Below are 24696 nucleotides of genomic sequence, written 5' to 3'. Positions count from 1 at the left end.
TTACAGGACCGGAGGCTGCGGATTATGCTATCTCTTTCTTTACTGTATAAATCACAGCAGCCAATAAAACATACAATTTAGTAAAACAAACGACATTGTCATGATGCTTTGCATCAGCCACGCCTCCTTAGCCCTCCATAAGAGCCCTGGTTACTGTCCCATCATCCTCTTTCTTTGCAGCTCACAGCAAGAGATAAGTACCCTTTATGATAATATTAATCATCCATGTATTGGTTGTATGACAGAGTTTACAGAGCGCGCTGCGCTTAGAACTGTGGTATCACTGTAAATTGTTACTTGACTTTATTTAATTGCATTTGATGATAGAACTTACTTGAGGAGATATCTTTATGCCGATTTGCTGCTTTTTTCAGGCATGTGTAGAGGGCGCGCTTCGTGACGTGTGAAGGAGCTCCGCTCAGATTGCCAGCGCTGCTGGACCTAGGATTTAATTTGCACGCCTCTCGGCGCCAGAGTACCAAGCCGCACAGCGGCGAAAAATGGCCGATTTCGGAAAGCGGGCGCTTCAGGCGCCGGTGTTTGGGGCTCCCCTAATTGCCCGTATACACCGCAGGAGCCAGGTGGCTTTCGTCCGATGTGCGCAGCTCACGCGACCCATTGGGCTTGTTTTGGGCTTGCGTTCGGCTGCGCACGCCGGGATCGGCCCGCGTTTGCATTTTCAGCCGTGTTTTGAGCACAAATTTGCTGAGGGGGCTTAGTACTTATAAGTAACTTCTGTGCAAATGGGCTGACCCCCATTACTCCATATATATCATATTATATAGTTATTTTGAGATCTACACTGCCCCACTGTAATATTGCGTTAGGAGGATGAGGAAGATGTCTAATATGAGGGACAGCAAGATACTGTCACTGAGGATAATATAGTGGAGGCTCTGGACGCCTCCGTCCAATCCTCTCTGAACAGGGCTATTGAAAGCACAGTACCCAACACTGTGCAAAAAAGCATCGGCAGCTGCTCTTAAACCAATCACTAAGCTGCTTGAAAGCTTTGCAAAGCGTCATGGGTTCACAAAGGACAAGTCACGTAATGTTACTCCACCAGCTACTGAAGCAGTGAAAGAGATTCAATGGCTGCATGCTAGTGCCCTGAATTCGCTTCCCCCAGCAACTAGTGGCGATCAGGAGTACTCAACGGGAGGCAAGGCGAAGAGTAAACAGAGGGTCTATGTGCATACTGATACTACTAACACCAAGACTGATACTACCAGAACTGACGAGGAGGCCCCTCCCAAGAAGAAAGCCAAGAAAGTTGCTTCTTCTACTCCGGAGGCTCCATCTAATACCCCTTTCACTTTTAATCCTAGCGATATTGTACATACCAGGTCATCGGACTGGGCTTCGGCGCCAGAAGTTGCTGAATATTTGCACGAAAACCTTCGGAAAGGATTTGATAAAGAGGTACAGAACCGGCTTAGGTTGGAATGCCCTCGACCAGACCTACCTGATAAAGTCGCTGAAACTCCTGAAATAGATGTTAGTTTGCTTACATTTCTAAAGAAGTTCGCCAAAGACCCAAAGAAGAGGATTGATCGCGCCTGGTGCAGTTGACAGGACAAGCTCCTTGACGTTGTAGGCCCACCCCCAAAAATTCCCGAAATGGCCTTGGTGGCCAAGGAAACAACGACCCCAGTGGATCCAGATATCCTCGCAGGATGAACACAGAGAGCCATTTCCCTGCTGGGCAATTCCAATTGTGCCATATCCACGGAACGGCGTAAGTCCTTACTTATGCGGATGAACACAAATCTTACCAATCTGGCAGCCGCTGAACCAGGACCCCTTGCTGAGGGCAACTTCTTTGGAGACCGTTTTGTGAAGGATGTGTCGAAATACATAGGGACCTTCACATCACTTGATAAAGCTCAACCAGGAATCAAGCGCGTATTTCAGCGGGGCCGGACGAGGCAGGGGACGCTCGTCAGGCCGTTTCTCTAACCAAGGTCCCCCTAGAGATGACTACGGTCGCAGAAGAGGAGAGTGGGACTCTACTAGAGGGGGCACGTTCTACCCCACTTGTCGCTTCAACAGGCGCCAGTTCCACGGAGGTGGAAACAGAGCAGGCTTCCAAGCACAGAATTCCACAGGTGAGCGTGACAGATGTGTCTCTTTTATCGTTGGGGGAGGGGTCGCACACAATATTTTCTACACAATTGGCGCAACCTTACCCAGGATCCGTGGGTAATTCAGACAGTTCAGGGGTTCCCCTGGAATTTTACGAGCCACCCAGTCAGGACACATTCCCGAAACCTCTACATTGTTCCCCAACAAGAGTGCTCTTTTATAGACGCCGAAATAGCAGAATTTCTACAAAAACACACAATAGCGTTATGAAACGGCAGGCCTCACGGTTTTTGCATCAATATCCTTCTGGTCCAGAAGAAGAAGGGTGGCGGACACAGATTGGTCCTAAATTTGAGGGAATTGAATCATTACCTAGTTTACAATAATTTCAAAATGGACGGAATCCACCTTTTGGCAGATCTGTTAAAGCAAGGGAATTGGCTGGTCAGACTAGACATCAAAGATGCCTACCTGTCCATCCTTATTTTTCCTCCACACCGATGTTTCCTTCAATTTCAATGGAAAGGTCGGTGGTTCGAGTATTTGACCCTTCCTTTCGGGATTTCCTCAGCTCCTTGGTGCTTCACAAAGGTGATGAAGCCGGTGGTCGCACATTTGCGGGAGCAGGGGGTACGCATGATTATTTATCTGGACGACATCCTAATCATGGCTCACAGTCCAGAAATGGTTTTGCACCACCTCCAGATGACCATCTCTCTCTTGCAGAGTCTGGGTTTGTAATCAACCATGCCAAATCGGCTCGGACTCCGTCGCAGATGACGGAGTTTCTGGGATTTGTGATAGATTCCAGAAGGGCAAACTGAGTCTTCCCAAGGCGAAGCTCAAGGACCTGAAGAAAGAGATTGTGGCACTTCTCAGCAAGCAAGTAGTTTCCCTCAGAGTTATTGCCAGAGTAGTGGGTTTATTGGCATCGTCCATTCAGGCGATTTTTCCGGGACCACTACACTACAGAGCATTACAGAGGCTCAAGAGACAACACCTACAGAGGGGTCTGGCTTACACAGACCTGCTTCCCCTGTCACAGGAAGTGAGAGACGAGATGCGGTAGTGGCTGGCCCACGTGGAAGCTTGGAACGGAAGAACCATTTTCAGCTTGCAGCCCGAGGTTGTTATCGAATCTGACGCCAGTCATTGGGGTTGGGTAGCGCGCTGCGAAGATGTTTCCACAGGTGGAAGGTGGTCTCCCCAGGAACTGTCACTGCACATAAATTGTCTGGAACTCCTAGCGGGTTCCTTTGAGATTCTGACTCTGTCCCCCAAGCAGACCTCCTGCTGCATCCTTCTACGGATGGACAACGTGTCGGCAGTGAGATACATAAACAAGTTGGGAGGAACGAGATAGTCTCTGTTAGTGGAGATTGCCAAGGATTTCTGGCATTATTGCCTGAATCGCCAGATTACAGTAATAGCGGAATACATTCCAGGCCAGTCCAACCTCATAGTGGACTGAAATTCAAGACATCTTTTGGATTACAGTGATTGGAAATTACTGCCGAGCATATTCCAATGGCTGCAGAAACTTTGGGTTCCGTGTCAGACGGATCCGTTTGATTACAGGCTGAACCGACAACTTCCCAACTTCTTCAGTTGGAGGCCGGAGCCAGCAGCGACGGCGACGGATGCCTTCCTTCAGGATTGGTCGAGGTCAGTGAATTATGCATTCCCACCTTTCCTTCTCATCCGAGAGTGACATCTCACATTCTCAGACAATAGGCCGGGGTGATTTTAGTGACGCTCCTGTGGAGATCACAACCATGGTTTCCGGTACTGTTGGAGATGAGCTACGATCTTCCCAGGATGCTCCCATGGTCGGTGTCTCTACTCCTGGGACCTCACAGGGAACAGCATCCACTAATTCTATCGGGGCGGCTGCCGCTGATGGCATGGAGGCTTTCCGGCAACAGTGGGAATTGCCAGGGTTTTCAGAGACAGCTTCAGACTTAATCAAGCAGGCTTGGACCCCTTCCACTAGGAAACGGTACTCTTCAGCCTGGAAAGGCTTGATGGGTTGGTGCGTGGAACGGTACCTGGATCCCGTGGGGGCAGCCCTACCCAATATTGTAAATTTTCTTTCAGAGAAGGCAGCAGGTGGTTTGGCTTATAGGTCAGTGAATAACTTTCGGTCAGCCATTTCGGCGGGGCATAACCAGGTGGGTGGGAAGCCGGTTGGCATGCACCCTAGGATATGTAAACTTCTTAAAGGCATAAGGGTAGCAAATCCCCCCCGAACCTAAGTATTCAGCTTTATGCGATGTCTCTTTAGTCATTTCTCTCTTCGATAGTTAGCCAACGAATAACCTATCAAGAAAGCAGTTGTTTGCAAAGTTAGCAATGCTTTTATGCCTGTCAGCTTGCAGACGTCCATCGGATGTGCGGGCATTGGAAATTTCAGGTAGAGTATTTACTCGAGAAGGAGTTTCTTTTACTATTACAGGTCGTACAAAGACTCTCTCCAGACATATTGAGTATAATGCTTTTCCTAGCAATGATAAACTATGTGTTGTCCAATGTTTGAAAACTTATGAGGAATGTACTCGTCCATTGAGGCCCGAGGGTTCTACTCAACTTCTGATTGCTGTGAAAAAACCCTTTGAGTCAGTGTCTGCTGCGACAATAGCCAGATGGCTTCGCTATATTATGAAGGAAGCTGGTATTGATATTCAAATGTTTGGTATCAAGGTACTATACGTTAGGCTCTAACATTCAAGACATTAAGCGTTGTGCTGATTGGTCGTCTGAATCAACTTTCAAGCAACTTTATTATAAGCCGGTGGGAGATTTAATATATGTTGTTTTTGATAAAGTGTTAAACTAGCATAATCCGAAGACTCCGGTCTTGTAATAGAATCAAAAATTAGCTAGCTTTCGCACCAAGAATTTTCAATTCTATTGACACCATCAGTGCTGCAGCAATTCCCCCTCTCTGCTGAGAGGCTTTGAAGCCCATTGTTCATGACGAGCTCAGCTCGTCATGAGCACAGGAGCACTGTACTACATGACGAGCTGAGCTCGTCATGAGCATCGAAGAGGTTAAGGACACGGAGGTGAAGATTATCCCACCCGGCTATGTTACAATATGATTGTTCATGCTTACCCACCCGTTGATAATATAGAGTTCTAGTAATAAGCAGAAATTACGGGTTGTTCATGTTTGTTTTTCCTAGGTGCCGATAATAAATCTGAATAAGAAATCTCTTCAAGTTGAAGTCTTTCGATGGAATTGGATTTCCTGTTAACTTCCATGTTGGAGGATGTTTGTGAATATTGTTGATTTAGATGACTTTTATACAGTTCGAGCAAAGAAAGAGGATGTAGGACAGTAACCAGGGCTCTTATGGAGGGCTAAGGAGGTGTGGCTGCTGTGATTTATACAGTAAAGAAAGATAGCATAATCCTCGCCTCAGTGTCCTTAATAGAATTGAAAATTCTTGGTGCGAATGCTGGCAAATTTTTGATTCTGACTCATATTATAAGGTCAACCTCAGGTCAGCACCTATCCTTGCAGTGCCTCTTCTGCAACAGGGCTACCTATGCACAGATACCAGGCTGTGCACCGCAGTATTCTCACATGCACAGCCGGCACACATGTAACCAGGTCAGTGCCCCTCACTCTAGCTGAACAGCAGCAACCACATCTTAAACGGCGGAAACTGGTGGTTAACATGCTCAGTCCAATTACTGTGAATTTACTGTGAGCGAGTTTCAAACCACAGTAAAATTCGAAAACGGGTACTTATTTGCAAAAGGCATGGCAAACTAAATAGCTGTAACCCATTTGTTACAGTACTTACTATACTGCACGATTTGGATAGCACAGATTACCCTTATGTGGGGGCGCTGAAGCGCTTGCCCACACAGATAGAACACTACACTGTGTAGGGTGTTAGGATGTTGTTTTGAGCCTATATGGGAAGTGTGCATGCAGGCCACTGAGGTGCGATTATCGTGTTATGGGACGCAGCACCAGGCAGTGCGATAGGAGAGGGTATGTGAGAGACAGGTGTGTAAATTATAATAAGGTCTAAGACGCTTAGCCACAGGGAAGTGGCATGCTATGTGCGCGTACACTAAAAAGGCAGATAATCAGAAAAAGGCCCAATAATCCCTACATACACATGTGCCAGACACAGATGCTGTTGAATTGGTTAAAGTATAACATAAGGACAAGAATGCAAATTGGTGACAGAAACAGTAGCAATGCACCATTTTATTTATGGCATGCTATCTACTAATGTCTTGGAGGAAGGATGGAAAAGAACAATCAAGGCTGGCAACCTGAGCAGAAACTACACAGACTACGATTCCACCTTCTCCTGCTAGGATAAAGAAGGCAAACATTTGCGCAGGAGTTCACGCAACTGGCCCTCTCAGACTCTCAAAGGCAGACAAACACAAGAAGAGCAAGCTCTAGTCCTGCCACTGATGAGGGGATCGCAGACCTTGAATGGTGAGATTTTTCATGTAGGCTTACAAACTGTAAATAGGGTGCCCTTGTTGATGGGTATGTGCGGCTGTGTGTTGAGAAACCATATGCCCAGAAACAAATTCCCTTTGCTCCACCACTGCAACTTACGTGTTGGGCTCCGCCACCACTAGGTCCTCACAGTCCTGAGTTACTAGTCACCATTGTCTGGCAAGACATTCCTGTAAGTGTGCATGCAGGATTAACGCAGTTCATGATTTCAACACTCCTATAGTTTCATGATGGTTCTAGCTGTCAGATGATGTGACCCCCTGGTAGAGGGGAATTACCCTCTTAAAAGTCATCACTCGTTGTTGGCTTGGGATACGCTTTGCCTTTTTCATCCCATTTACAGCACTAGCCCAGACCACAAATTATATATACATACATACATATATATATATATATATATATATATATATATATACATATATATATATTGGTCATGTGATCAAGCCTCGTTTGGGAGGTGAAACGTGTTATGGCGGATGGCTGGTGTGATTAAGAAATAAAATCACCGAGAAATTTTGCACATATTCTGGGCTCACTCTCGTTATTCCTGAGAAATCTGGTGAAGAATGACGTTTTCATAATATATATATATATATATTCCAAATGAAAAGAGCACACCGTTGGAGTACCTCACGCAGCTTGCCTTTATTTTAAATCCGTCGGCAGTACAGCTTAAACACACTTGCGGATGCTGCTAGTTTCCAGCCACGATAGTCCCAACATGTTTCTGATGCTCACGCGCCCTTGATCATGGCTAGGCTTAGGGAGAAGCAGCTGGCTGATGGCTTATGAGGCAAAGTAGTCCCGCCCCTATGGCACATTGCCCCCTGGTATTTGTAGTCTGTTGTGAAACTTTTGTAGAAGCCGCTGCCTGTTTTCCACACACAGTTTAAATACCACAGTGGGTTGCTTCATCCAACAAAGCTTGCCGCTGTACTATTTTCCCCCAACGAGAACACACACGCTGCTCGTTGTCGCGTTGATGAAGTATCAGCGCACAAACTGCACATCCGCAGTGGGGTTCCTCCGCGACCTGGCTTGGCCGCAAAATATTCCAAATGAAAAGAGCACACCGTTGGAGTACCTCACGCAGCGTGACTTTATTTTCAATTCGCCGGTAGTACAGCTTAAACACACACGCGGATGCTGCTAGTTTCCATCCACGATAGTCCCAACATGTTTCTGGCGCTCACGCGCCCTTGATCACAGGTAGGCTTAGGGAGAAGCAACTGGCACATTGACATGGGGGCAATGTGCCATAGGGGCGGGACTACTTTGCCTCATAAGCCATCAGCCAGCTGCTTCTCCCTAAGTCTTGTGCAAGTTTACGGTTAATAAATCCGTTGAACAGCCCCTGTGAGTGCTCCTTTCTTCTTGACGGAAGTCTTTTGGGAGGAGAGTGGAGAATATATATATATATATATATATATATATATATATATATATATATATATATATATATATATAAACAAACAGTTCCGGTAACTTGCCAGTTCCGCTCACGGGTGGGTCGAGGTAGGGCTCCCGGACACCCTGTATATTTAAAACAAGTTCCCATACTTGTAAAAAGAAACGTACTCGACACTCCAAAATTGCTGGTGCATGTAGAAATTTAATGGCAGGAAACAACGCGTTTCACCTCTCGGCTTGATCACGTTTCAGCCGTGAAAACCCCACAGTGTCATTTAAATTTGTTTGTAAACAGAGAAATAGGACTATCCCAATGTGACAAAAACAAACAGTGCAGAATAGTGGCGGCCATTACTGACTGGTGTAACATATCCTTTCTCAATCGTGTGATACAATACGAGAGTGTGGATGCAAAGTCCAGATTATATATGTATCTTCAACATACAATAACAATAATGTTTTTAAATCAACATTGTAAATGGACCTTGTAAAAGGGTTATCGAATGTCGCACTGTTGCATCTAACACGCTGTCAGTTAGTGGAACGATACACATATTTGCAATTGCGTCTTAGTTGACATTAGATGATAAAGTTCATCTATCCACTTTATTAGAGTCCCGCCCTAGTGGGCATATTGACAAATCGATAAAATTTCGTGTGTCAACAACAAACATTCGACATTTCACATTTCAACCTGTGCTAGGGTCCCGCCCAAGTGGGCATGTACCCCGATTTCCAAATATCATAGCACGTGTCCATAGTATATTGCTTCAACCCAATCTTTGCAGGTTAATCCACAAGGTATTTTTCAAGTTAATGGTCCAACCAAATCATTCAGAAAGCCTATAAAAAGTTAAAAATATAAAATCAGACACCAGGAAGGCACACTTTAGATACATGTCAATTCAGTACATCCATATTTCATTATTTTCTCATGCAAGATGAACAGCCAGTTCTTCATTGAAGTTTAACCCATTCGGGGTCATGCATTCAAAGTCTATTATGTATCTCGACTCAAGTTTGCGTAGGGCCAGTTTCCTGTCGCCTCCACGCATTCCCATATCAATCATATCTATTACGACCATTCTCAGATTGTTTGCATTCTGGAAGTGATGCTCATAGAAATGTCGTGCCACAGGGTACTGTTCGTTATGATTTTTGATTGCCCTTAGATGTTCCATAACTCTCTTTTTGGCTGTGTGTATTGTACTGCCTACGTACCATTTGTTACACGGGCAGACAAGTACATAGACACAGTACATGGTGTTGCATGAGAGTGATTTACGAATAGCAAATTCCCTGCCAGAAGTGGGGATGGTTAAAGTTACACAATCCTTACTGTTTCTACATGCCTTACATTTGCTACAGCATTTGAAACCTGGCTTACCCTTTGTCCGATTCTTACTGGTAACAGAATTGTGGCTCATCTCATCCTTTAAAGATCTACACTTCCGAAATGTAATCTGGGGGTTCGTATTTAGATGCATTTTGAGGTGGTTATCCGTTCAGAGGACGTGCCAATGTTTTCTAAAAATCTTTTTAATTTCATTGGCTTGACCTGAGAAAGTTGTGATGAATCTTACTTTCTCGTCCTCAGTTGTTACACGATTAGGATTCAGCAGTTCATTTCTAACAGTTGCATCTGCCCTCACACCACGTTCTCTGAAACGTACACACATTACGCGGGTAACAGCCTTTTGAGTGCTAGAAGTTCTCATCCGCGTAATCTAGTGGATAGTATACCTTACGGGGAACTTCTCCGGGCAAAGAGAAACTGTAACACCAATGAAGCATATGAAGCTGAAAAAGAGAAAATGTGTGTACGTTTCAGAGAACGTGGGTACAAGAACAAAACCATCAGGCAGGCATGTGTGAGGGCAGATGCAACTGTTAGAAATGAACTGCTGAATCCTAATCGTGTAACAACTGAGGACGAGAAAGTAAGATTCATCACAACTTTCTCAGGTCAAGCCAATGAAATTAAAAAGATTTTTAGAAAACATTGGCACGGCCTCTTAACGGATAACCACCTCAAAATGCATCTAAATACGAACCCCCAGATTACATTTCGGAAGTGTAGATCTTTAAAGGATGAAATGAGCCACAATTCTGTTACCAGTAAGAATCGGACAAAGGGTAAGCCAGGTTTCAAATGCTGTAGAAAATGTAAGGCATGTAGAAACAGTAAGGATTGTGTAACTTTAACCATCCCCACTTCTGGCAGGGAATTTGCTATTCGTAAATCACTCTCATGCAACACCATGTACTGTGTCTATGTAACAAATGGTACGTAGGCAGTACAATACACACAGCCAAAAAGAGAGTTATGGAACATTTAAGGGCAATCAAAAATCATAACGAACAGTACCCTGTGGCACGACATTTCTATGAGCATCACTTCCAGAATGCAAACAATCTGAGAATGGTCGTAATAGATATGATTGATATGGGAATGCGTGGAGGCGACAGGAAACTGGCCCTACGCAAACTTGAGTCGAGATACATAATAGACTTTGAATGCATGACCCTGAATGGGTTAAACTTCAATGAAGAACTGGCTGTTCATCTTGCATGAGAACATAATGAAATATGGATGTACTGAATTGACATGTATCTAAAGTGTGCCTTCCTGGTGTCTGATTTTATATTTTTAACTTTTTATAGGCTTTCTGAATGATTTGGTTGGACCATTAACTTGAAAAATACCTTGTGGATTAACCGGCAAAGATTGGGTTGGAGCAATATACTATGGACACGTGCTATGATATTTGGAAATCGGGGTACATGCCCACTTGGGCGGGACCCTAGCACAGGTTGAAATGTGAAATGTCGAATGTATGTTGTTGACACACAAAATTTTATCGATTTGTCAATATGCCCACTAGGGCGGGACTCTAACAAAGTGGATAGATGAACTTTATCATCTAATGTCAACTAAGACGCAATTGCAAATATGTGTATCGTTCCACTAACTGACAGCGTGTTAGATGCAACAGCGCGACATTCGATAACCCTTTTACAAGGTCCATTTACAATGTTGATTTAAAAACATTATTGTTATTGTATGTTGAAGATACATATATAATCTGGACTTTGCATCCACACTCTCGTATTGTATCACACGATTGAGAAAGGATATTTTACACCAGTCAGTAATGGCCGCCACTATTCTGCACTGTTTGTTTTTGTCACATTGGGATAGTCCTATTTCTCTGTTTACAAACAAATTTAAAGGACACTGTGGGGTTTTCACGGCTGAAACGTGGTCAAGCCGAGAGGTGAAACGCGTTGTTTCCTGCCATTAAATTTCTACATGCACCAGCAATTTTGGAGTGTCGAGTACGTTTCTTTTTACAAGTATGGGAACTTGTTTTAAATATATATATATATATATATATATATATATATATATATATATATATATACACACACACACACACACACACAAAATGTCCTGTCGCAGCCGGAGCTCGATCCAGTTGGTGCCAGCGATGAGACCAGGACGGTGTCTCAATTGATTCCATACAAAAAAAGAAATCGCTGCACACTCCTTGATATTTCATGCAGTTACTTTATTTTTCAAACGTGAGAGAACTCCCTACGCGTTTCGAACCGTAGTTCCTGTTCACGGTAGCTTTAGTGATTTGTCCCTCTACTATTTCTATGTTTCTGCCTGTATCCACACCCTATGATTAACTAGGGCATGCTGGGACTTGTAGTTTTGTTAAATTTTAGCCTAATGCTTTACATTACACTTTTGTGGGTTTTTACATGACGCGAGGTGTTATTTTAGTTACCGCATATAAAAGCGTTCCCTCTTTTTACAGGGATGATGGCGCTTTTTGACGCTCGTGAAACTCACGTGCGTGTATAATCAAGACTCAATGTACCTGAGAGTTGATTAAAATGCGTAACTTTACGGACTATAAGGTCCATTGACAAATATGGGCTGAGTGCCCTACTTCCCCGCTGTATGTATTAACCCGCAACCAGTGTTTCATTGTAATCATTGGCTGTGTATGCCCAATTTTTCAACAAAATAAATCAGTTTCTAGAGACTGCTATTTACAAGTACATTTCTAGTTCTTTTAGAGAGACAATTTGGATAACAGATGTCCAAATATTTCGCAAGATTGTCAATTTCTTAGTTTTTATAAATGAACATAAAGTTCTTCATCACCATTGAGGCCAGCGGGCTGCTTCGTTCTGAACCTCATGATTAGCTTTGATTCCAATCGCCTGGAAGTTTATAAAAACTAAGAAATTGACAATCTTGCGAAATATTTGGACATCTGTTATCCAAATTGTCTCTCTAAAAGAACTAGAAATGTACTTGTAAATAGCAGTCTCTAGAAACTGATTTATTTTGTTGAAAAATTGGGCATACACAGCCAATGATTACAATGAAACACTGGTTGCGGATTAATACATACAGCGGGGACGTAGGGCACTCAGCCCATAATGGTCAATGGACCTTATAGTCCGTAAAGTTACGCATTTTAATCAACTCTCAGGTACATTGAGTCTTGATTATACACGCACGTGAGTTTCATGAGCGTCAAAAAGCGCCATCATCCCTGTAAAAAGAGGGAACGCTTTTATATGCGGTAACTAAAATAACTCCTCGCGTCATGTAAAAACCCACAAAAGTGTAATGTAAAGCATTAGGCTAAAATTTAACAAAACTACAAGTCTCAGCATGCCCTAGTTAATCATAGGGTGTGGATACAGGCAGAAACATAGAAATAGTAGAGGGACAAATCACTAAAGCTACCGTGAACAGGAACTACGGTTCGAAACGCGTAGGGAGTTGTCTCACGTTTGAAAAATAAAGTAACTGCATGAAATATCAAGCAGTGTGCAGCGATTTCTTCTTTGGTATGGTATGGAATATATATATATATATATATATATATATATATATATATGATTTATTTTGAGATGCAAAAACCGGTTTGTGCCAGACATAGAAAGTGGGACTAACGCCTTTAGTCTTACTTCTATAGCTGGCCTGTCCCGGTTTTTGCTTGGCCCTGTTATATATATATATATATATATATATATATATATATATATATATATATATATATATATATATATATAGGCACATGGTGGGGATACTGATATAGTATATGTTATGTAATGTATATATATATATATATATATATATATATATATATATATATATATATATATATATATATATATAGTGACCAAACCAAGCTTTCAATCAAAAGAAGGCGCTGACTCCGTGAATCAAAATCCAAACGATATTTAATTACTCAGTTGCTGCTTAGACGCGTTTCGGCGGCTTGCTCCCGCCTTGTTCACTACATCTGCATAAACATTTTGTTACGCTATATATACAGATACATGATCACATGGGCATGCGATTGCCTTACAGGTTTCAACTGGCTAGTGGTTGTTATGGTTACAGGGTCGTGACACTCATGGACGGACATAGAAGAGTTCATGACTTGCACATTACAAACTCATGGCAGTCTTTTTACACTCTTTCCAGAAAATTAAAAACACAATGATTGCAGTTTTTTGAATTCGTCCCCAATATGCTTGATGTTAACATTCACACACGCATATTTGAAAAGAACACCCTTTGTTAGGTGGAAAGTGCATTACCACTATTTTCACAAGTCAAACTCAATACCTGCTACACTGCTCGTAACACGCTTGTGTGCACTGGGTTTTTGTGAGGCTGGTCGTAACATTGCAGTCGATTTCCTAACATTAATGTTATTAGAAAGCGATGTAAGCGACTAAACTATCAATTGCGTACTAGTAAACACTCCGGAATATATGCCTTAATTGACAGGTAGACATTACCAATACCTGATTTTATGTCTTTTTTACATGTTACATGTATATATTTTAATGTTTTTAATATTCTTGTGTGTAATATAATTGTGTGATCATTTTTATGATTTTTAGTAATCGAAATAAAGTGCTATTGACTTGACTTGACTTGACTGGTAGACATAAGTGATGCTACATGTAGTCAATACTACTTAAATAATGAGCTCAGTTCGGCATTCGTTAGATAGGTCAACTATATCATCGGCCTAGGGCATGTACATCTGCAGTATTTCCATTCATACTGACGGTGCTGCGCACAACGTTATACCCTAATGGTAACTCACATAGTGCTGCCCGTGTATAACAAAACCCGTTCAGTTGCCTTGATGGCTTCCCTCGCTTGTGTTTTGAACACCACACCCACTGCGCATGGGAATCTCGTCTCCAAGTGGAGTTAATGACTGGGGACTTGTGTAGTGAGTGTTTAATGTGAGTGGTGAAAAAGGTGGACATAAAGAGTGAGGTGAAGTGGTGAATTCTCGGAAAAAGTGAATGTGGTGTCCTTATGTACATGTGATCTAAGTTACTAAGTTTGTAGTAGATGAACTGCAGATGTTTTAAGAATGGTACACAGGAAAGAGACAGTACAGACTGGCTTACAGATGTACATTAAGGGCTTCATCCACGTTCAAACCAAACGGGATTTTAGAGTTCAGAAGGATTATGTATCTGGACTCTAGGCGGCGTAAAGCCAGTTTGCGATTCCCTCCTCTTGTGTTTCTGGGTACGCTGTCAATGACGTAGTAGGATAGGTTCTGGGCATTCCCTTCATGTAGCTGATTGATGTGCCTAGCTACTGGGTATGTTGGGTCTTTGTTCGCTATTGCCCTCAAATGTTGCAGGATTCTGACATGTGCTGGATGGATGGTGGACCCCACATACGCACACCAACACGTATACCGCGTATTCTGCTTTGCACGAATATTGTGCTCTGATGGTGTACGGTTTTTGCCTGAAGGGTACATTGACATCGGTCGTGTTAATGCCATAGTTACACGCTTTGCATTTGCGGCATTTTTTAAAACCTTTCTTGGTTTGTAACCAGTTGTTGGGCTTTTTAATGGCAGGGGCATTGCAAACCAACTGGCTGTGCATTGATTTGGCTTTCCTGAAGGTTACAAGTGGTGTTTTACCCACCGCCTGACCGATGGTTGGATCATTGCGTACCAACGGCCAGTGCCTCCTAAGGATCTTACGGAGGTTTGTGTGGTACCTGTTGAGCCACGTGATCAATCTGGGTGGTTGCCGTTCCCTATTGTCAGTGCTGGTGCTTTTATTTGGGGAAAAGAGGAGTTCCTGCCTAGATTTGGTGCTGCATTTCAGTTCTGCACTCCTGCAGGTTTTGTCAGTGTATCCCCTATTCTTGAGTCTGGAAAAAAGGTTATTTTTGGCCATTGTCAGTCCTTCTGTGGTACTGCAATTCCGGGTCATCCTTAAGCATTCAGCATATGGGATGGACTGCTTAAGTGGTGTGGGGTGAAAGCTTTGTGCTTGCAGGAGGGCATTGCCTGCTGTTGGTTTGCGGTACGCACGTGTCTGTATTGTATTGTGGACAAATAACTAAATCAAGAAACTGGATGGTGGTGGTGGTGCTGGTGTTACATGTGAATTTTAAATTTAGAGCATTTTCATTCAACTCACATGCAAATTGTTCTGCACTCTCAGGACTGCCCTGCCATAGGATAAAAATATCATCAATGAACCGTTTGTACACAATAACATTGTTGGTCATGGTTTCTGAATGAGTTACTTGCAACACCTGCTCCTCCCACCAGCCCATATGCAGATTCGCTTAGCTGGGGAGAAGCAAGTTCCAATGGCTGACCCCTGCATTTGTTTGTAATGTAGTCTGTCGAACATAAAAGTGTTGTTTGTTAAGCACCACTCAGTCATTTCAAGCAGCATGCAGGTGTGCTTGTACAGGTTGATTGGCCTTTTTCCAAGGTAGTGTCTAAGGGCATGGAGGCCATCCTTGTGCCGGATGCTTGTGTACAATGATTGTACATCCAAAGTCATGAATAAATAGTTCTCTTTCCATTCCACATCGTAGATTTTGGCTAGGAAATCCCCAGTGTCTTTGATGTATGCAGGTAGTTCCTTCACTTTGGACTGTAAGAAGTGGTCTATAAAAACACTGGTATTTTCGAAAAGGCTCCCTATTGCCGATATGATCGGCCTGCCTGGGGGTACTTTGTCATTCTTGTGAATTTTGGGAATTAAGTAAAGTTGGGGAGTTACCAGGGTCATTCTTCAGGAACTCAAACTCGTGTTTACTGAACAATCCCATTCCTTTCCACTTGTATAGTTTGTTGTGGTATTTTTCTTGCGTATGTATGTATGTATGTATATATGTATATATGTATATATATATATATATATATATATATATATATACACACACATATACATTTACACACACAAGTCATATACATGTATAGCTAATATATATATATATATATATATATATATATATATATATATATATATATATATATATATATAAATAAAACATTAGCTAGAGCAGGACAGCGCAAGGTGGATGTCCTGCCATAGCTAAAGTTATGATATATATAGTTAGTTATTGTTTATTCGATTAATGATCACTCACTAAAAGACAAGCAACTCAATTCATACATTAAAACATTCAAATGAAATATATAAAATGTACATTATAATTATAGGCTGTGTTAGAAAGTAAAACATACAGTATATATCAGGCTAGGATTCCTATAGCAACAACCTCGTGAAAAATAATAAAATATTCATTTAAAGAACTCCAGAGAGATCACCAAGTCAATTACAGTCAGATACGTGCATTATGTCCAAGGTTTTAAACGAGGAACCATTCCTCTTTGCATCATTTCACACGTGTCCTGCTGGGTAGCTGACATTTTAGACCTGACCCACCAAGCATACAATAAGTATCTCTAGATAGTGTAAATACGAGCCATTTAGTCGTGTCAGATCTAAACATACGCAGTGCACCTTCGGGTCGCGTAAATGACAGACGGCGGCATGCAGGTATTATCCACCTTTTTCTAATGTGAGCGTAATGAGGGCAAATCATATTAAAATGTTCTATAGTTTCAGGACTTAAACCGCACACCGGGCACAGTGGAGTTACAGTAACATTCATTCATCTACTTTTCGTGGCATTCAAGGGGGGAGCCCCAGTCCTAAATTGTAGATTAAATGCACGTGCCTGAGGGGGGTTTATCTTCATCCATGATGTTTTTAAACTGAAAGAAATGTTTGTAATTTAAAAATCTATCTGTTAAAGTGTCTGGTGACATAGCACTAATGCACGAAGACTCAATTTAAATCCAGATTTATTTTCTAGTTGGGAAAGCACATTATATATATATAATACATAACATTAGTTAAGGTAGAGCCCCTCTGCCCTGCGCCCCCTTACTCTCCCCACTCTACGATGCTGGAAGCATGCAGCGGACTTCCTTGTGTGCTGCCTGCAGAAAGTTACATTACTTTAAATCTTCTTCATCAATTCAAATGCGTCCAAACATTGGCAATAACGTATACTATCATGCCAATAAAGCAGTGGCGAAAATTGTCACTTCCTCAATAACCACTCCAGTTTATTTGATCTTTAAATTGCTACTTGCCAAGTAATGTCACTCATGGTGTCAGGTGTGCAGCGACCGACTGTCAGGTATGGCGTGTGCACAGCAAAGGCTGTCGGAGGAACGCATGTACTGAAAATGTCTCTGACTGCCAGAGCATAAACATTGCACTCCGAGGCGCTCTTTAGCACTGAGCTGGACTCCGGGCGCAGAGCCGCAATGCTCCTGAGGGCGGGGCCGCAGAGGGTGACACGTACTGGCCGGGTGGCTATCGGTGGCGGACAGTACCACGGAAGCTCCTCCGTGGGGGAGTCCACTCATACTAACGTCGCCACTCCGCAGCGTCTACTCACCGGCACTGGCCCTGGCCCTGCGTGTCCCCGGCCTTCCCCGTTGCATTAGACCTAGATGTCCTCTGGCAGAGACGGACAGGCATGATCACCCAATCCAAACCAGCCCACTGACGGAAGTGGAAGCGCTGTAGGTAATTTCTGCTCAGGGGCACATGCTACTTCACACATCCAATCAACGTTCTCCTATCCAGCCGATCACAAGCCGTGGTTCGGCTTCGTGATACCCCTACAGCCAATTGTTAACTGACAGGAACTCTCTTAGCCAATGACAGTTTTCAGGCCCGCAACCAACCCAGTATTTTGCCACGATTCGTCATGTGTAGATTATGTCTCCTTGTGTCTGATTGGTTACCAATATTTTGGGATTCCGTAAACTCTTGCTCGCTCACCATGCTATTCACGGAACTGAACTCGTGTTTAGGGAGAATACATGATAACAGGCTTCAAGCTCAAAGAACGAGTTGTCCACATACCGTCGTCCTAATTTGAGCGCAGCGGTTTAGAACAGAGGTACAGCGGGGTATATCATATGGTCGAGTAAATTTGTGTCTAGTAATGTAGAGACATGCATGTGGTGAGTGGGGGTTAGCAACGTATGCATTTTTGCAGTTGCAGTTCTTGCTCACTTCAGGTGTAATTGAACGAACACTTCTAATTATTATTTGTAAAGGAAATGGCCACGAACGAAGAAATGTCTTTTAGCGATATATGACGGAGTCGTCCAGTCGTTTTACGTTTAGTGAGCTATATTGGGCTCGAATTTGTGCTATTAGAAGTTGTATATCGCATAGACTGCCATGAGTATGAAGTTGCACTGTAATGCTGTAGGTAAGCATGGTGTTAGTGAGACCCAAGATGATTCAGCGTGTCGAGGGGTACGATGAGGCACGTTTTCATACAGATGCAGTGAGGTGTGAGCGAGAGGATACCCGGTCTTCGATACAAGGGTACTTGGATATTTGGGCTATAGTTTTACTCTATCAATGTCCATCAGGGCATGGATGGTGTTAATTCGCTTTTATAGCACGCAGTTTTCACAAATATACCATGCACCAGTATGAGGTACTTTATGATGGAATATGCTAAAAGGTACAGTGCAGCTATCTAAGCGCATTGGCATTGAGCCAAGAGTCCGTGCTCTCCAGGCTTACTGCAGAGACCCCTTTTTAGGTCGAGGGACCGTAGGGCTTGGCCGTAGGCCAAGACCGGAAGTCCGGAGAATTATTGTTGTGTGGTAGCTTAAACCCGCCTCTGTCCTCGTCTCTCCTCCATTGGCTGGCTTCCTAAACGGAGGCCGGCCATTGGAGGAGAGAGCCGTCCCTCCAAAGAAGCTCCGTCTTTTTCGGATTTGGGGGCGTAAGTTTTGCTGTTCTTTAGACCGTGACGTTGTCTGTCACTCAAAACAGCAAAACACGCCCCCGAATCCGAAAATGTTTCGAGCTTTGCGGCCGCCATTTTGCTGTTCGTTAAAGATGAGGTAGGTCGCCTGCTCCCGCTGTCCTCGTTCCCGCCTCCTCCCGCTGTTTGCTGCTCCCGCTGTCCTCGTTCCCGCCTCCTCCCGCTGTTAGTGGCTCCCGCTGTCCCAAAGTGTACACCTTGTGCCCTGACCCTGACTGCAGCGTAGCGCCTGAAAGATACGGTTCGCACGCCGCCCTTGTGCCCTGCGCATTGTTTCCCTTGAGGCCGCGCCGCACGAGAGCCGCCCTATACCCTTGAAGCGTACAGGCTGCTCGGTGCTGCCTCCGGGGGTCCCTGGCTCAACACAAAGGATCTCCGACGACCTGGACCTTCCCAGAGCCCCTCCAAGGTCCCGCCCGGACGCCCCGCCCTGCGGCGCTTCTCCCCGGCCAGACCCCTGCACGGACCAGGATTGTCTCCGCTTTGGCCTACAGCTGCTGTATGTCAATAAGGTATAATGTGCACAACACTCCCGGGGGCCGCAGTAGACCGGAAGGTCCGTATTGATTCTCCTAAAGCCTCCTGCCTGCCTGGTAGGGAGCCCCCGTGAAGCAGATCCACACCGAGCGCTATTTACAAGCACAGCACCATCTAAGTTAAAAGGATTTTCCAAGTTGCTTCCCGAGCTGAGACGAGCAGGCATCGCATTTGGCAATGGTCCTTGGAACAGCAGTCTGTCAGGCGCGCAACACCCATAGGACTAACCGGGCTTCAGCACCAACCCCCCCCTCCCCCTCCCGTCGTGTGTGTGGCAGCCCGGGATGAGACGGATCCCGGGCACACACAGAGCAGCACCCGAACGTTTAACAGGTCTTTAAAAGACTATTTGAATGTTAATTAGGCCATGCAGTTGTTTCACCCCTACTAAGAGCCCCTGCAGCCCCACTCTGCCTACTGATTAAAGGTTCAGCACCCCCTCCTCCGAAATTTCGCTGTAGTTGCGCCTCTGGTCTCAGTAGATTGTTAAGTAAGCTGCAGCTCAGCGAACACACCACTTTTTGGTTTGCTTGCCCATATTACCCGGGACCTTACCACAAATACCTTTCCAAGCAAGTTGTATGTGATTAAGTAGGCAGTATATAGACCTCAGACCGGAAGTCCACTAACATCTGTTTCTTTCCAGAATTCTAAGTTTTTATTCAGGCAAAAGCGATGTGGTCGACTGAAAACTTTCTGCCTCAAAGGGATCCTTATGCGGCGAGACGCCTCCACGTCCAACTAACATTGCATGCCCTTCAGGTTGGGAATGACAATTAGGAACACATCTTGGGGTGGTTGGAGAGCCTTTGGCATGCTGTGCCATGCTGCCGTTTTGCTATTATTCCACAAAACAGAATGCACGTCTTCTTATGTTGCTCTTATTATTAAAGTCTGTGATGGTGGTGGCTTGCAGACCGGAGCATTTTTCCTGTTTTGTGGAATCCAATAATAAAACAGCTGCAATTCGTGAAATTGTGTTTTCACGTGCACTAAACAGAATAAAAAAGGCAGGACATTTCTGGAAAGTATCAGGATTTCATTGCGGTACGTGACCCACCACAAAAAAACGAAACAGACATGAAATGGCACCAAAACAATGCAACCACAAAATTCCGTGAAACTTCATGAGACAGAACAATTTAGTGAAACATTTAGTTAAACATCCTTAAGCCCAGTCCATGCACGAAATTTCTCTGAGAGCAGAACAGTGCCACGCTCGACAGAGGGCCTAATTTAGGGATTTGTGGACAGAGTAAAGGCAGACAAGGTGGCTGAGGACCCTGCCTGCAAAATTTAGACATGTTTGCCTGCCCAGAAGACATCTCTATACATTGGCAGGAACTGCCTTCAACGGACTGTTCCGTCAAACATGACAGCCGACCATCAACCTTTTGAAAAGTTTCTATTTTTCAAACACTAACTTCTAAAGCGGGAGTTTGTTTCAGGAAAGTAAAAAACAAATGCCCCCTACACCATGGGAGCAATCTACCATGTTGTGGGGGTCCTGTGAGGGAGAGAGAACGCACGGTCTCTGGTGCAGTCTAGTGTGTGTGCTGACTCTGGTGCGGTCTAGAGTCCAGCTGTCGGTCACATGATGTACTGTGCGCGTGTGTATGTGTGTGAGAGAGCTGTCTTTGGCACAGTCTACAGTACAGCTGACCGTCATCTACTGTGAGAGAGAGAGCTGCCTCTGGTGCACTCTAGAGTACATCTGTCTGTCACGTGATCTACTGTGTGTGTGAGAGCGCAGTTTCTGGCCCAGTCTAGAGTACAGCTGTCCGTCACGTGATGTAGTTTGTGTGTGTGTGTGAGAGTGCGTTCTCTTGCCCAGTCTAGTATACAGCTGTCTGTCACGTGATGTGCTGTGTGTGTGTGAGAGCCGTCTCGATGTCTCGTCTCTTGATGAGTCTTGTCGTCCAGCGCGGGTCTCCGCGTAGCTCTCCCAGCTCAGTCCAGCAGACCCACGTTCAGCCCAGATCGCATTTCCTCTGCACTGCTACTCTGGAGACATCACTGCCATCTTGTGTCTCTCGGGCTCCCTGGGGTCACAGGCCTCCAGCACGGTTCCACCGCTCGATCTGGTAAGTCTGTGGATGGATTTCGATACCGGTTAGTTACCTTGGGGCTGTGGTCATGTGTTTCGTGGGGTTTGGAACAACGTTCAGTAGCGGATTGGTGACGGATATCAGGCATGGGCTTTGGAGCCACGCTAGTGTACAGCCTTTCCCGTCGGCTGCTGGCTACCCCCTGGGAACATACCATTTTTGAAGAGGATGCATGATTGAGATTTATATGATAAACAGAATGGATGGTATCTTTTAGAAGAAGCATAAAGTATAACTTGTACATAGATTGATATGAATAAATTTATTATTATTTTGTATACCATATATGTACTGTATTTGACTATACTCTGGGTTCTGTTGGGCACAAGTTAGTATGCCCCAAGTACAATAGAGTATTATGCCAGTAGTATTGATATGTATAGTTGCCTAAGAATTGTTTTAGTACAATTGGGGTTAAGTGATGGCCAATCCACTGATAGCGAGCTCCACAACAGGAGAAAAGTATTAAAAGATTAGGGGCATGCGAAATTTGAAATTCAACAGAGGAAAAGTTAAATTTGCTCATGGGCACTTCAAGGAAGGGATATGCTGCAGGATATCCCTAAAGTAGGATATGCTGTGGCAAGAAATCATGTGGCTTAACTATGGCAAGCAAAGCTCCTGGCACCACACATTCAGAGGTAAATGCATGGCAGTAAAACCAGAACCAAGAAGGAGGAGCTGTTAAGAGTCGTCTCACTCTGGGAACATTAGGTCACCGGATCCGTTGTTCATCAAGTTATCTGAACAGCACCATCTGCTGCTGCACATTGTTATCAGAACATATGGGAAGAGTCGCTATCTAATGCAGAAAAGAGTACCTTTTTGATCCCAGACCACATGTGTGCTTTAGGAACACCGGTGTATACTTTCCAGTTACCTTTCAAAGTCTTGCGGACAGTGTGTAAGTGTGCAGGGTGAACATTGTGTAAGTGTGCAGGGTGCACAGTGTGTGACTATGCAGGGTGAACAGTGTGAGTGTGCAGGGTGAGCAGTGTGTGAATGTGTAGGGGCAGTGTGTGAGTGTGCAGGAAACGAACACTCAAACTAAGTCCACCACACACATACATAACACCACACACACCATACACACATACACCACACACACATACACCACACACACACATACCACACACACCACACACACACTGTAGAGTGCTGTGTGCTGCAGAGTGCTGTTGAGTGCAGAGTGCTGTTGAGTGCAGAGTGCTGTTGAGTGCTGTTGAGGGCAGAGTTGTTGAGCGCTGTGTGCTGTATGTCGAGCGCTGTGTGCTGTCGAGCGCTGTGTGCTGTAGAGCGCTGTAGAGTGCTGTAGAGCGCTGTAGAGTGCTGTAGAGTGCTGTGTTCTGTGTGCTGTAGAGTGCTGTGTGCTTTTGAGTGCAGAGTGCTGTTGAGTGTGTCTGTGTAAGGGTGGCTCTGTGTAGGGTGTAGCTATTGGCATTGTAAATGACAATGCCATTTATTTAACTATGAAGCTATTGGCAATGTAAATGACAATGCCATTGATGATTTAAAAAAAAAAAAGAAATGTCATGAGCAATGCCAATAGCTCTACCTTTAATGATGCCGAGATCATTGCACTGTAAATGCTTGTTAGCTAAGGTGCTGGAAGCCCCAGTTGCCAACTGCCTCAGCTCTTTTATCGAACAGTCCCAATTCCTTGACTCTCACCAAGCGGGCTTTCGCCCCTCCCACTCAACTGAGACAGTAATTCACGGCTCCCAAAGTTAATTGACCTGCGGCTTGCCGCAGGAATCTTCCCTGATCACGCACCTGTTCAATTTGTACCTTCTTCCATTAATTCTTTCTCTGGGTGAAAGATTATGCAATTGATCTTTTCCATCGAAAATACTCCTGACTCCATTTGAATTTCCAGACAACTATGCTACATATACATACCTGGATGAATAGAAACTACTTGAAATTGAACCCAGACAAAACAGGACTTGTTTTAGTCGGTGGCTTTCAAAATCCTTGGAACTCAAATTTTTGGTCTGCTGAGCTGGGTACGCCACCCCTACCATCAACTCCAGCAAAGACCCTGGAGTTACAATTGATAGCAACTTCTCTCAGAAGTCCCAGATCAGGTTGGTAGTCTCCACCTGTTTTTCCAGCTTTGCAAGATCTGGAAAATTAGTAGATTTCTTACTTTTGAAGCTCTTGTTCAGGTTCTTCTATCTATGGTCCTCTCCCACATTGATTGCAAATTTACTCTGCTTTGGCCTCCCGGTGCATTTAACAAGAAGATTGCAGTTGGTGTAAAACCAAGCAGCTAGACTGATTTCCCATCAGCCAAGATGGTACCACGTCACTCCCTTAATGAGGAAGTTATACTGGTTTCCAGTAACACAACGTTGTGCATTTAAGATTGGATGCCTTATTTTTAAATCCCTTCACGGCTCATGTCCGGAATTCATCTCGACCCTCATCCAGAGGTATGTCCCTGCCCGGAGCTTAAGGTCATCCCACCTTAACCTCCTGGTTATCCCCACCTTCAAACTGAAGAGATTAGGTGGATCTAGATTTGCTGTTCTGGCACCTCGATTTTGGAATTCTCTCCCCTTCAACATCCGATCCTCAGCAAGTTACCCTCAATTTAGGAGCTCCGTAAAATGTGGTTGTTCTCCCGGGCATATGAATAAATCAACGAGCAGTAGGCTGCCTCCTATATCCAGCACCAAGAATCCATATGATGTACGTGCGCTCTATAAATATTTTTATCATAAGTGATCCTGAACCTGCCTGTAGGCAGCAGTTTTCAAGGTTAATAATGTTTGTAGAGTAAACTGTGACGGTAATACCTTTACTTATTTTATTATGTATTACTTCATACCACAGTCCTGTAATTTCTAAGCGCT

At 44.2% G+C, this 24696-nt stretch overlaps 2 protein-coding genes across 7 annotated transcripts in view; one reads left to right on the top strand and one right to left on the bottom strand.

Annotated features, from left to right (window-relative positions):
• The window catches only part of PCSK7 (proprotein convertase subtilisin/kexin type 7), a 305529-nt gene extending 287678 nt beyond the window's left edge, over positions 1 to 17851 (bottom strand). Inside the window, exon 1 of one of the 4 annotated variants that reach the window (XM_086957038.1) lies at positions 17796 to 17851. The gene's annotated coding sequence lies outside the window, so the exon portion shown is untranslated. Of the gene's footprint in view, positions 1 to 17484; positions 17644 to 17795 lie in introns of those variants that run through there. The other 3 variants (XM_086957041.1, XM_086957037.1, XM_086957040.1) reach the window with 3 other exon arrangements.
• Positions 17852 to 18147: 296 nt separating this feature from the next.
• Positions 18148 to 24696, top strand: part of RNF214 (ring finger protein 214) — a 232873-nt gene continuing 226324 nt past the window's right edge. The window contains exon 1 of one of the 3 annotated variants that reach the window (XM_086957033.1): positions 18148 to 18305. The gene's annotated coding sequence lies outside the window, so the exon portion shown is untranslated. The remainder of the gene's footprint in view (positions 18306 to 24696) is intronic. The other 2 variants (XM_086957035.1, XM_086957034.1) reach the window with 2 other exon arrangements.

The sequence above is a fragment of the Lissotriton vulgaris genome, chromosome 2_1 (genome assembly GCF_964263255.1).
Source record: "Lissotriton vulgaris chromosome 2_1, aLisVul1.2, whole genome shotgun sequence".
Classification (NCBI taxonomy): domain Eukaryota; kingdom Metazoa; phylum Chordata; class Amphibia; order Caudata; family Salamandridae; genus Lissotriton; species Lissotriton vulgaris.
Note: the sequence above shows the minus strand (reverse complement) of the source record. Positions and strands in the feature narration are given on the sequence as shown.